This window comes from Callithrix jacchus, chromosome 1 (assembly GCF_049354715.1).
Source record: "Callithrix jacchus isolate 240 chromosome 1, calJac240_pri, whole genome shotgun sequence".
Lineage (NCBI taxonomy): Eukaryota > Metazoa > Chordata > Mammalia > Primates > Cebidae > Callithrix > Callithrix jacchus.
In genome coordinates this window covers 100,546,774-100,561,135 of record NC_133502.1, presented here as the reverse complement: position 1 = coordinate 100,561,135, position 14,362 = coordinate 100,546,774, and the positions used below count along the sequence as shown (strand labels likewise).

General features: G+C 36.2%; 1 long non-coding RNA gene across 3 annotated transcripts in view; it reads left to right on the top strand.

Moving 5' to 3' along the window:
• The window catches only part of LOC118154488 (uncharacterized), a 73,798-nt gene continuing 59,436 nt past the window's right edge, over nucleotides 1-14,362 (top strand). For all 3 annotated transcript variants that reach the window (XR_004744429.3, XR_004744430.3, XR_013526510.1), the window contains exons 1-2: nucleotides 1-162; nucleotides 894-966. This is a non-coding gene — a long non-coding RNA (uncharacterized LOC118154488). The remainder of the gene's footprint in view (nucleotides 163-893; nucleotides 967-14,362) is intronic.

Genomic DNA, 14,362 nt, shown 5'->3' with positions numbered 1-14,362 from the left:
GGGCCCTTAAGCTGAAAATGGCGGACGAAGGGAAGGATACTTCAGTCAGGGTAGGGAGGAAGGGCACTCGGTGACCAGAAACCTTTTCCAGGACCATATTGTTAAAGCAAATCTCAGCTCTTGTCTTCGGGAAACGATGGAGACAGAATCCAGAAGCCTGAGGTGAGATTCGTGGCCTACACCGCTGCGGTGAGGAGGCCCAACAGCGGTTCCAGGAAGGCCGGGTCCCTGGAAGGCTGGGTCCCTGGAAGGCCGGGTCCCTGGAAGGCCGGGTCCCTGGATAAAGCCTCGCCCCTGGGCGTGGCCCCACCCCCCAGGCAGGGTTAAGCTCGCTGGGTGGTGCCTCGCGTCTGAAATCTTTCCTATCAAATATGTATTTACAATCCAGTTGTTTGGAATTCAATTTGTGATTTCTGGTAGAAGGAATGTTATATATGGGGAACAGGTTCTCACAAAACTTTTTTTTTTTTTTTTTTTTTGAGACAAGTTTTGCTCTGTTGCTAAGGCTGGAGTGCAATTGTGCGACCTCAGCTCATTGCAACCTCTGCCTCCCAGGTTCAAGCGATTCATGCCTCCTGGGTTCAGGCAATTCTCCTGCCTCAGCCTCCCGTGTAGCTGGGATTACAGGCACGTGCCACCAAGCCCAGCTAATTTTTTGTATTTTTAGTAGAGACGGGGTTTCACCATGTTGACCAGGATGGTCTCGGTCTCTTGACCTCGTGATCCACCCGCCTCGGCCTCCCAAAGTGCTGGGATTACAGGCTTGAGCCACCGAGCCCGGCCTCCCAAAAACTTTTTAACCCATAATGTAGCCTATAATATAAAGTATTACATTAGGGGGGGAAAAAAAACCCTTTGTGTTATAAAATGCAAACCTGTCTGCCATTTTATAGGAGCCTAGGAATATGAGCCCAAAGAATGAAGGAATGAGAAGAAGGGGAAAAAAAGTTACTTCTCGCATTACTGGTAAGGTTATCCCAAGCAACAACTTGAAAGAGACAAAGTTGGTTTGGTACCCTCTTCTAGAAACTCATCTATATTTTTTTTCCTCACTTTCTCATAGTCACCTTGCAAGTCCTCGCAGTTTCATGTTTTCCTAAACTGTTTTATTATGAAACTGTCCTTTTTCATTATCAAGTATGGGATGCTTCACTCATCTTAATCAAAATGCATTGTTGTCATCATAAGGAATTCCAGATCATCAAAATAATTTGCAATAAGGTATGAATGACCTCATAGGCATTTCAGGCTATTTGCACCTTAAAGTAGCATGGAAATCAGCCCCAAAGAATCTTTTCGTTTCATTTGTTCATTTCAGGCAATATGATAAAACTGAAAAATTTTACAAATGTCAGGAAAACAAGCTCTAGTGTCTGGGACCCAACTCATACACCTTCCCAGCTTGTAGCTATGCTCCTGAAGTAAATGTTCTGACTTTTCACATATTATTCTTTTACTAAAAGCTCTGCATTGCAGAGAAGATATCCCTGGAACTTCAGTATCCAGAAATCCTTTAGTGAAGCTGCTCCCTTCACTAGGTTCCTCTGTTTAAAAGTGTTGTTAGTACGTGGGGTAATTGTAAGCCCAAGAACGAATCAAAAAATAAAGGGGAACTCTGAGATCTAAATTTAAGTCTCAGAAAATGCTAGCCATAACTTTCATAATTGTTTTGGGCAAAACTTTTTTTAAAATTTGTAATAGAGCAAGCTAGGAAATGGGGCACTTTGAACTGAATTACTAATTAGATTTTCATGGGTCCTAAAACTGGCTAGATGGGTTGTGAAAGTTTTGGGTTCAGTTTCGAAGACCACAGCATAACACAAAGCAGTGTTTCTTAAAGCGTGGTCCATAAATCACTCCTGTCCTCTGGTGGCTTTGGGACAAATAGTTTATGAATTTCAGAAGAAAAAGAAAACTTAAAAGCCTTCATTCACAAATATTTAACACACTTAAAACATAAGATTAAATGTAATTCTCACTGAAGTATGCTATGGTTTTAATAGTCATTAGCATCCTGAAAGTGGCCTACATGCTGCAAGAACTCTGCTTATCAGGTCTCTGCTTCCATTCAGTTAATGGGATGCAGTGCACTTAGGTCAACTTATTTTCACATTATTAGCATGTTACCATTTGCATTTGTTACATTTGACTTTTTGCATTGTCACTCTTGGAATTTATCATTCAATTTCTAATTTTATAAAAAGAGCAATCGCACAAAAGTAGTTTATGAAAACATAAAGACAGTTATAAAAGTATTGACATAAATATACCACCACTATAATCATCTTTAGTGACCAGGATTCAGAATGAATTTAGAATGTGATTATGTGTATGCTTAGACAAGAGAAAAACAGCTAGAAGCTGTTTATATATTAAAGTGAAAATAGGAAATCCAAATATAAACACAGAAACAGTTTATTTAATAAGGCCAATGATCATTTTGACCCTAGTATGTAGTAAATTGCCTTTTATAAAACTTGATTAAATAGTGGCATGAGACCATCAGAGCTTTGCATGCAAGTACTATGTACTTCTCAGGCTTTAAAAATGATATTTTTCTATAGAAATACTTAAATAATAATTAATTGCTGGATTTTATTGCCAACACAAGTGGAAATATAAAACTACCAAGGCATGATTTACAAGTTTACATTCCTTGCAACAAAAGGAGCCCCCTCCTTTGAGTCCCCTTAGGAATCCCGTTGTCCTAAAACGCCCAGTGGATGCCTAACACCAGAGCACGGAAGTCTACGTATACTATGTTTTTTCTTTTTCTTTTCTTTTCTTTTTTTTTTTTTTTTTTTTTGAGACGGAGTTTCGCTGTTGTTACCCAGGCTGAAGTGCAGTGGCGCGATGTCGGCTCACCACAACCTCCGCCTCCTGGGTTCAGGCAATTCTCCTGCCTCAGCCTTCCGAATAGCTGGGATTACAGGCACGCGCCACCATGCCCAGCTAATTTTTTGTATCTTCAGTAGAGACGGGGTTTCACCATTTCGACCTGGATGGTCTCGATGTCTTGACCTCGTGATCCACCCACCTCGGCCTCCCAAAGTGCTGGGATTACAGGCGTGAGCCACCGCGCCCGGCCTACTATGTTTTTTCTTAGTCTGATAACTGAGATGGCTTCTAGGTGACTAATGGGTGAGTGGCATAGACAGTGTGGATACACTGGACAAAGGGACGATCCATGTACCAGGTAAGACAGAACAAAATGGCACAAAATTACATCACATAACTCAGAATGTCATTCAATTTGCAACTCATGAATTGTTTATTTCTGGAATTTTCCATTGACTATTTTTGGACCATGGTTGATCACAGGATACTGAAATTGCAGAAAGTCAAACCTCAGATTAGGGGTACTATTGTATAGGTGCAAGTCATACTTTTTCTAAGTAAGCTGGTAAAACTAGCTTCAAAGTTAATAACAAATAGTGAGTTTAGAATGAAAGCATAATAATCATTGGCTAAACTTCCCTATCATAGGACAGTTGTATATCATGGACTATTAAATGAATACAATGTGTGTGTTCTGGGAGATATTTTGCTTTTCAATCGGCAAAATCATTGGTATGTTAGATCTGAATCAGGTCTTGACTAATATGTGGAATGTACATTGATGAAAAGTGATTTTTTTTCCTGCTAATTATTCAAAATGCATGATAGAGGAAATTTTCAGTCTGTCATTGGTGTTTTCCTGCAGCATGATGTGTGTCAGGAAAAGAGTATTACTAACATTACTGTTAGTATTACTGTTACTAGTTGGGCATTAGGCATGTATAGAGCAACAGAAGCACTGCCACATGGTAATGGACTTTGCCACAGACTGCCACTCTACATATTTTGCTATAACAGAATGGCTGGTGATGAGCAATATGCCTACCAATCTTTTAAAAATTATTTGTTTATTTACTTTTATTTCATTCAGTTTTTGGTGAACAGATGGTGTTTGCTTACATGAATACATGGTGATTTCTGAGATTTTGGTGCACCCATCACCTGAGCAGTATACGCTGGACTCAATGTGTAGTCTTTTATCCCTCATGCCCCGCCTACCTTTTCCCCAGAGTCCACAAAGTCCAATGTCAAATTCTTACACCTTTGCGTCTTCATAGCTTAGATTCCACTTATGAGTGAGAATGTAAGATGTTTGGTTTTCCATTCCTGAGTTACTTCACTTAGAATAATGATCCATCCAGGTTACTGTAAATGCCTTTATTTTGTTCCTTTTTATGTCTGAGTAGTATCTGTGCTATATATACCCAAAACTTCTTTACCCACTCATTGATTGATGGGCATTAGGGCTGGTTCCATTATTTTTGCAGTTATGAATTGTTCTGCTATAAATATGTAATGTGTGAGTATCTTTTATTTTTCTGTGGTATCAGTTATAATACCTCCCGTTTCATTTCTAATTAAGCTTATTTGGATCTTCTCTCTTCTTTTCATGGTTAATCTTGGTAATGGTCTATCAATTTTATTTATCTTTTCCACGAACCAGATTTTTGTTTCATCTTTTGTATTTTGTTTTCTGTTTCAGTTTGTTTTAGTTCTGCTCCAATCTTTGTTATTTCCTTTAATAATGACTTCTTTTCCTCTGAGTAGATACCCCCAGTAATGGGACTGCTGGACCAAATGATAGTTCTACTTTTGTTCATTAAGGAATCTCCACACAATTTTCCACAGTAGTTGTACTAGTTTGCATTCCCACCAGCAGTGTAAAGATGTTCCCTTTTCACCACATCCATGCCAACATATATTACCTTGTAACTTTTTAAGTATGATCATTCTTGCAGGAATGACATCATATTGCATTGTGGTTTTTATTTGCATTTCCCTGATAATTAGTGATGTTGAGCATTTTATTCATATATGTTGGCCTTTGTGTATCTTCTTTTGAGAATTGTCTGTTTATGTCCTTAGCTTTGATGGGATTGTTTGTATTTTTCTTGCTTATTTACTTGAGTTCTTTGTAGATTCTGGATATTAGTCCTTTGTCAAATGTATAGATTGTGAAGATTTTCTCCCACTATGTGGCTGATCTGTTTACTCTGCTGTTCCTTTTGCTGTGCAGAATCTTTTTAGTTTAATTAAATCCCTTCTATATATCTTTGTTTTTGTTGCATTTTCTTTTTGGTTTTTGGTCATGACGTCTTTGCCTAAGCCAATGTCTAGAAAAGTTTTTTGATATTATCTTCTAGAATGTTTATGGTTTCATGTCTTAGATGTAAGTTCTTGATTCAGCTGGAGTTGATTTTTATATAAGGTGAGAGATGAGGATCCAGTTTCATTCTTTTACATATGGCTTGCCAGTTACCCCAGCACAATTTATTGAACAGGGCTTTTTCCCCCCACTTTATGTTTTGGTTTGCAATGTCAAAAATCAGTTGGTTGTAGGTATTTGGCTTTATTTCTGGGTTCTCAATTCTGCCATTGGTCTATGTGCTAATTGATATACCAGTACCATACTGCTTTGGTGACCATGGCCTTATAGTATAATTTGGCCTTAGAGTATAGTTAATGCCTCCAGATTCATTCTTTCTGTTCAGTCTTGCTTCAGTGATGTGGACTCTTTTGGTTCTGCATTAATTTTAGGATTGTTTTTTCTAATTCTGTGAAGAATGATGATATTTTGATGGGAATTGCATTGAAGTTGTAGATTGCTTTTGGCAGTATGGTAAGTATCACAATATTGATTCTATCCATCCATGAGCATGGGATGTTTTTCCATTTGTTTGTGTTTTTTATGTTTTTTTTCATCAATGTTTTGGACCTTTTTTGTTGGAAATTTTTAAATTACTGTTTAAGTCTCACTGCTTGTTATTGGTCTGTTGAGAGTTTTTATTTCTTCCTGGTTTAATCTAAGAGGACTTTATGTTTCCAGGAATGTATCTGTCTCCTCTAGGGTTTCTAGTTTATGTGTATAAAGGTGTTCATAGTAGCCTTGAATGATCTTTCTTTTATTTCTATGATATCAGTGATAATACCTCCCATTTCATTTCTAATTGAGCTTATTTGGATTTTCTCTCTTCTTTTCATGGTTAATCTCACCAATGGTCTATCAATTTTATTTGTCTTTTCAAAGAACCAATTTATTGTGTTGTTTATCTTTTGTATTTGTGTGTGTGTGTGTGTTTCAATTTCATTTAGTTCTGCTTTAATCTTTGTTATTTCTTTTCTTTGCTGTGTTTGTGTTTCATTTATTCTTGTTTCTCTAGTTCCTTGAGATGTGAGCTTGATTGTCTGTGCTCTTTCAGACTGGTTGATGTAAGCATTTAATGCTATAAACTTTTCTCTTAGCACTGCCTTTGCTATATCCATGAGGTTATGGTAGATTGTGTCACTATCATCATTCAGTTCAAAGAATTTTTTAATTTCCATCTTGATTTCAATGTTGGCTTAACAATCATTCAGGAGTAGATTATTTAATTTCCCACATATTTGCATGGTTTTGAAGGTTGCTTCTATAGTCAATTTCCAGTTTTTATTCATGGTGGTCTAAGAAAGTACCTGATAGAATTTCAGTTTTCTTAAATTTATTGAGACTTGTTTTGTGGCCCATCATATAGTCTATCTAGTCTGTCTTGGAGTATGTTTTATGTGCTGATGAATAGAATATATATTCTGTAGTTGTTGAGTAAAAGGTTCTGTAAATATCTGTTAAGTCCATTTGTTCTAAGGCAAAGTTTAACTCCATTGTTTCTTTGTTGACTTTCTGTCTTGATGACCTGTCTAGTGCTGTCAGTGAAGTATTAAAGTCTGTTGTGTTTCTATCTCATTTCTTAGGTCTGGTAATAATGTTTTATAAATTTGGGGGCTCCAGTGTTATGTGCATATGTATTTAGGATTGTGATATATTCCCACTGGACATATCCTTTTATCATTACAGAATGTCCCTCTTTGTCATTTTTAACTGCTGTTGCTTTAAAGTTTGTTTTTTCTAATATAAGAATAGCTATGCCTGCTTGCTTTTGGTGTCTATTTACATAGAATATCTTTTCCCATCCCTTTACCCTAAGTTTATGTGAGTCTTTCTTTGTTAGATAAGGCAGCAGATACTTGGTTGGTAGATTCTTATCCATCCTGCCATTCTGTGTCTTTTAAGTGGAGCATTTGGGCCATTTATATTTAATATTAGTATTGAGATGTGAGGTATTGTTCTATTCATTGTGCTATTTGTTGTCTGAATACCTTGTTTTTTATGCAATGTGTTTTTGTCATATAGGTGAGATGTATGCTTTACAGAGTTTATATTTTGGTGTATTTGAGGATTTGTTTCAAGATTTAGAGTTCCTTTTAACAGTTCTTGCAATGCTGGCTTGGTAGGGGCAAATTATCTCAGTATTTGATTTTCTGAAAAAGACTATATCTTTCCTTCATTTATGAAGCTTAGTTTTACTGGATACAAAATTGTTAACTAACAATTGTTTTGTTTAAGGAAGCTGAAGATAGAGCACCAATCCCTTCTAGTTTGTACAGTGTCTGCTGAGAAATCTGTTAATCTGATAGGCTTTCCTTTATAGGTTACCTGGTGCTTGACTTTAGATAACCTGATAACTATGTGCCTAGGCAATTGATATTTTTGCAATGAATTTTCCAGGTGTTCATTGAGCTTCTTGTTTGGATATCTAGATCTCAAGCAAGGCTGGGGAAATTTTTCTTGATTATTTCCTCAAATCTGTTTTCCAGACTTTTAGATTTCTCTTATTCCTCTGGAACACCAATTATCCTTAGGTTTGAACACTTAACATAGTCCCAAACTTCTTGGAGGCTTTCTTGTGTTTTTTTTTTATTTATTTTTCTTTGTTTTTGACAGATTGTGTTAATTTGAAAACCTTGTTTTTGAGCCCTGAAATTTTCTTCTTCTTGTTCCAGTTTATTGCTGAGATGTTCCAGGGCATTTTGCATTTCTCTAAGTGTGTCCTTGATTTCCAGAAGTTGTGATTATTTCTTATTTATGCTATGTATTTCACTGAAGACTTTTCCCTTCATATATTGCATTTCTTTTTATTTTATTAAATTGGACTTCACCTTTCTTTGCTGCCTCCTTGATTAGCTTAATAATCAACCTTCTGAATTCTTTGGCAATTCAGGGATTTCTTCTTGGTTTAGAGTTGCTGGTGAGCTAGTGTGATCTTTTAGGGGTGTTAAAGAGCCTTGTCTTGTCATATTACCAGAATCATGTTTCTGGTTCCTTCTAATTTGGGTAGACTATGTCAGAGGGAAGATCTGGGATTCAAAGGCTGCTGTTCAGATTATTTGGTCCCACAGGGTGGTCCCTTAATGTAGTGTTCTCCCACTTCCCCTATGGATGTAGCTTCGTGAGATCTAAACTGTAGTAATTGTTATTTCTCTTCTGGATCTAGCCACTCTGCAGAGCTACCAGGCACCAGGCTGGTACTGGTGGGTGTCTGCACAGTCTTATGATGTGAACAGTCTTCATTTCTCTCAGCCATGGATACCAGCAACTGCTCCAGAGGAGATGGCAAAGGAGTGAAATGGACCCTGTGAGGGTATTTGGTTTGTAGTTTTGCTTATTGCACTAGTGTTGTGCTGGTTGGCCTCCTGCCAGGAGATGGGGCTTTCAAGAGAGTATCAGCTGCAGTAACATAGGAAGGATCAGGCAGAGGGTGGGGCCTGAGAGTTCCCAAGAGATTATGTCTTTTGTCTTCTGGATACCACAGTGAGTAGAGAAAGATCATCAGGTTGGGGCAGGGTTAGATGTGTCTGAGCTCAGACTCTCCTTGGATGAGGCTTGCTATGGCTGCTGTGAAGGATGGGGGCATGGTGCCCAGGCCAATGGAGTAATGTTCCCAGGGGGATTATGGCTGCCTCTGCTATGTCCTGAAGGTTGCCAGGGAAGTGAGGGAAAACCGGCAGTTACAGGCCTCACCAGCTCCTAAGCAGGCCAAAAGGCCAGTCCCCCAACAGCACTGAGTTCATTTCCAGGCAGCGGTGAACAGGAATGAGAACTCGCCCCAGGATACTAGCCTCCTGGCTGATAAAGGAAGCAGAGCTTTCAAATTTCACACCTCCCAACTGCTCCATCTCCTTTGCCACGTTGGCACTCCCAATTCACCCCCTCCTACAAGAAAAGAGAACCATAGAAAAGTGAGACCTACATTCTGAGGGAAATTTCCTCTCAAGACATTTTGTGACCACCAATCAGTAATTAAGCAGGGCAAGAGTCTTTGAAAATAAGTATAAAGCAACCATTAAAAAGCTAAGCAGAGATTATCACAGCTTTGAGATTTGCTAAGGGACTTAATAAATACTCTTGGAGTTTTGTGGCAAACCCTGAAAGCTTACTCTGTAGGAGTGCTAGAAAACCAGAAATAGACTAGTCTTTACTGGATCAAGGAGAAATACTTGTATTCTAATGTGTGACAAATAAAAACGAAATTCTCTCTAGGGTAGATAACATTACCTAGGACCACTAGGATTTTCATACACATTATTTAGCATTCATTCAAAGACTGCCAGGATGCCAGGAAAAATAACCAAATCTACAAAAAGTAGAGAGTAGATCTATAAGTGATGCAGCTGTTGGGACTACATGATATGAACTCTAAAATAATTATGATTAATGTATTCAAGAAAAATAGGGAGGAAAGGTGGATAATTACACAGCAAATTGAGAAACTATAAAAATAACAAAATAGAAATATTTATAATTAATGTATTTAACAGCAGATTAGAATAATATAAAAAGGATTCATATATAAGAAGAAAGGTTAGTAGAAATGTTTAGATTGAAGGAGAGAAAGAAAAGGACAGAGACAAAGAGAGACAAGAAACACAGAGAGTTACTTTAAAACCATAGGAGATATAAGGTACACAGTAAAAAGATTAAACTTATGTGTAATTGGAGTCCAGAAAAAGAAATGAGATAGAAAGGGAGAGAAGATTCTCTGAAGAGATCATAGCCTAGAATTATCCAAAATTGTTGGAAGTCCGCTGATTCAAGCATATCTATGAATCAAAAGCAGAGCGAATCAAAGAACATCATACCTAGACACATCATAGTAAAACTGTTGAAAGCTAAAAACAAAGAGCAAATCTTAAAAGCATCTATGGGAAAAAATATACATGACTTTTAAAGGAGCAACATTAAAATTATGGCTGACTCTTCTATAGTGTGATTTCTTTTTTATATGTTTGCAATAAATTCACCAGAGGATTTATCTAGGCATGAAATACTCTTTGCAAGAAAATTTTAGATTTATAGTCAATTCATCAACAATATGAAAAAATTAGATTATTTCATCAATTTTGATAATTTTAAAAAGGAATTTGTCCATTTCTTCTGAATTTTAAAATTATTGGTATAATATTTAAAATTATATATTTACATTTTTTAAAAGTGTACTTTGTAGGAATATTCTCTTTTATTTTCATATTATAATAATTTGTGACATTGTTCTATTTTGTTCCTATCACTCTTTATAGAGGTTTATCAATTTTATTGTTTTTCAAGAGTAAACTTTGGCCCACTTTATGTTTCTACTTTATTTTGTTTTCTGTTTCATAGATTACATCTCTTAAATATTTTATTTCTTCTATGACTTTAAATATGTGTTTATTTGCTAGTTCCTTATATGGTCATTTACATCTTTGATTTTCAGGCTTTATTCTGTTCTGATATATGTAGATATTTTGACCTATAAATTTCATTTGATCTATAAATTTCTATATAATTTTGCATTTTGACCTATAAATTTCCCTCTAAGAACTGCTGTGGTTCATTTTATAAGGCCAGCATGACCTTAACACCAGAGGACATTATTAAAATTTATTGGTGGTAATAGCCAAGATCTCTCTTTAAAATAGATGCAAAATTTTAAAATAAAAAATTAGTAAATGCTACCAAGGAATACAAAAAAAGAACTATACATTGTGTCCAGGTAGGCTTTATTCCAGCTGTACAAAATTGATGTAATAATAGAAAAAGAAATAAATATTATTTATTATTCTAAAAAAAGTGGGAGAGAATCTAATATGGTGATTACAACAGATTCTTTTTTTTGAGATGGAGTCTTGCTCTGTTGCCAGACTGGAGTGCAGTGGCATGATCTTGGCTCATTGCAACCTCTGACTCCGGGTTTGAGTGATTCTCCTGCCTCAGCCTCCTGAGTAGCTGGAACTACAGGCATGTACCACCATTCCCAGCTAATTTTTGTATTTTTAGTAGAGACAGGGTTTCACCATGTTGGCCAGGATGGTCACAATCTCTTAACCTTGTGATCCACCTGCCTTGGCCTCCCAAAGTGCTGGGATTACAGGTGTGAGCCACCATTCCTGGCCTATCACAACAGATTTTTAAAAAGGATTTCGTAAGGATAAGAATGCTTCAGAATAAAATAGTTGGTATTCTTAATGTGCCAGAGTACTTACCACAAATCTATACAAAAATAATATTTAATGGCAATAAATATTAAAATAAATAACTAGAAGCTTTCTTTCTATAACTGAGAATAAGAATGTCTTGCTTTTACTTCTTCTATTTACTATTATACTGAATGTTCTATCCAGTGCAATAAGATAAGAAAAAAAAATAAATAAGGATCAGAAGTGTAGAAAAAACTACAACTGGTATTATATGTAGATAAAATTAACGTGCCCATAGAAAATCACCAAAAGAATCTGACATAATGAAAAAGAAGAGTGCTACAACCTGCAACCTGAATGGATATCACATAATGTTGAATGAGAGAGCAGAGATAAATGTGTACATATTTGATTCTACTTACATAACATTCTGAAACTGGAAAGATAGATAGATAGATAGATAGATAGATAGATAGATAGATAGATAGATAGATATCAAAAGAGTGGTTCCATTTGGTGAGGAAGTAATGATTGGAAGGGGGCATGTGAAAGGGTGTTTGATCTGGGAAGTGGTCAGTAGGTGTGCACATAAGTAAAACTTATTGAACTGTACATAAAAGACTTGCATACTGTATAGTATGTATGTTTTACCTCACTACTAAACTAAACAAAGAAAGAAAGAAATGAAACTTTATATCTGAAGAGAAAATTTAGGAATTCATACTATTCCTCCTCTGTCTTATCTCAGCTAATTAGGGCCATTATATATAAGGCTGTATATATGTTTTATCATTTATTTATAATTGTATTAATATAAGACAGAATTTCATAATTTATTATATATCATATTTTTTGTAAGGTGCCTATAAAATGTAAGATTCTCATCAAAGATCATGATGTGGCAAAGAGAAATACTCAATGTTTTCTTAAAGGAGAGAACAATGGAATCTCTCTGAATAGAGCTATTTACAGAGGGGGATGTCTCTTACTCTTGCAAGATCCTTAATGGCAGTGATTGTAAATTATTCATCTCTGCACACCCAAGTGTTAGCCTGGAATACAGTAATAATCTGAGCTAATATTTACTGGAGGTTTACTCTGTGCAAGGTTTTTTTTTTTACATGTATGGTCTCAACTACTTCTCACAACAACCTGTGAAGTAACTATGATTTTTGTCCTCATTTTAAAGTCAATAAAACAGAAGCTCATAGAAACTGCATAACGTGCCAAGTCACTCAGTTTGTAAGAGGTGGAGTTGAGATGCAAGTCCAACTCAGTGTGAATCTTAAGACTATAGTCATAACCATGTGGCATATTTCCAAGAAAGCAGTTGAGTATGTGAGTCAGAAGCCTTCCCTATATCTCCATTATAGAATTGAAAACAATCCATTTATTACATTTAAACTCTGGAATTCCTCTTCACTAGGGAATAAGACCCATAAGGAAGGGCTAATATTTTATTTATCTGTGGGCCCCCATTGTTTATCACAGAACATGACACATAACAGATATTAAGCTTAATAAAGATTTGTTCAGTGAGGTAGCTCAAATATCTATGGTTGTGGTGTTATTGTAGGATCCATCCATTTCTGCACACTTGTTTGCAACTGAAATATAAATTATCTTTCTTAGCTTCACAAGGTAACAAGAATATTCATCAAATAATTCTGATGCAAATTGTGGGACTGACTGGTATATACTGTACCTGAAATTCACAACTCGTTCAGAGAATGCAAAAAGAAGTCGTCTAGTGATTGCCTGAGAATTTAATTTACACTGTTTTTATACACTCTATGGAGTAAAAGCAAACTTTAGATCTTCTGAACAAAATTACTCCATTTTGTTACCACATTTTTCATTTTCTCAATAGCTACTTATTGATGGTTTTTGTATTTCCCAGACACTCCCTTTGTGTTCTGAAGATAAGCTGTCAACACAATCCCAAAGAGTCTTTTGGAAGGTCAAGAATTCCCAAGGATACTACCTCTGCCTAGAGCTCTGGCAGCAGACACATGCCTTAAAAATTTCTCTTTTCTACAAACTCTTTGTCCTTGGAGAGAAACCAAGTTTCCTCTTTTTCGTAATGCACAGAATCTATAGGAATGCCTGGGTAAGGAATTTGGCATATCACCCTGGGAATACCTTGGTTTTAGGTTTGGCAATATATCATCATGGGAGATAGTAACAGCTGTGCAACAGTTTATGGGTGTGGCATGCAGTCTGGCAGCAGCTTTTATTTTTTCCCTTCTAGAAGTTTATTTCCTTTGAGTCACTTTTTGATTGTGATAAATTTGTTTTCTGTTGCATATTCATTTCAAAGATCTTAGGCAGTCTTTTTTTCATGATTCATGGAACAAAGATTCATGATTCTGATGAGAAAGAATGTTTAACATCTGTCAGGGCCTATCACCCTGCACATTTTTGATGGCACATATTCAGCACTCTAAAAAGTTACGTAATATCTGAATTATAAATGCTCACTCTCAGTGTCTGCCCCATTCATAAGTAAAGTTTAAATATACAGGAAGATCCAGATCACCTTCTGCCCCATTCTGTGATTGATTGATTGATTGATTGATTGATGGTGAGAACATGTAACATGAGATCTAACTTCAGCAAAATGTTTAGGGTACAATGCAGTGTGGTTAACTAAGGGCACAATATACAGCAGATCTCTAGAACTTACTCACCTTGAACAACTAAAACTATATCTGTTGAACAGCACCTCCCCATTTCTCCTTTCCACTGGCAGCCAACATTCCACTCTCCATTTCTATGAGTTTGACTGTTTTACCTACCTCATATGTATGCATGGAATCATGCAGTATTTGTCCTTCTGTGACTGGCTTATTTCAGTTAACATAATTAAACTTATGTTACTGCTTTAACCTGAGGCTGTGGCAGAAGGAAAATGTAAATGGAAAAAACAATGCTTTTCTAATATTAACAAATGTAGAGTATAATTTCAGGTGACATTCAAGGCTTTCCTAATCTCAACAACCAACAGGACTGTCAAGATAGAACATGTCTTCTT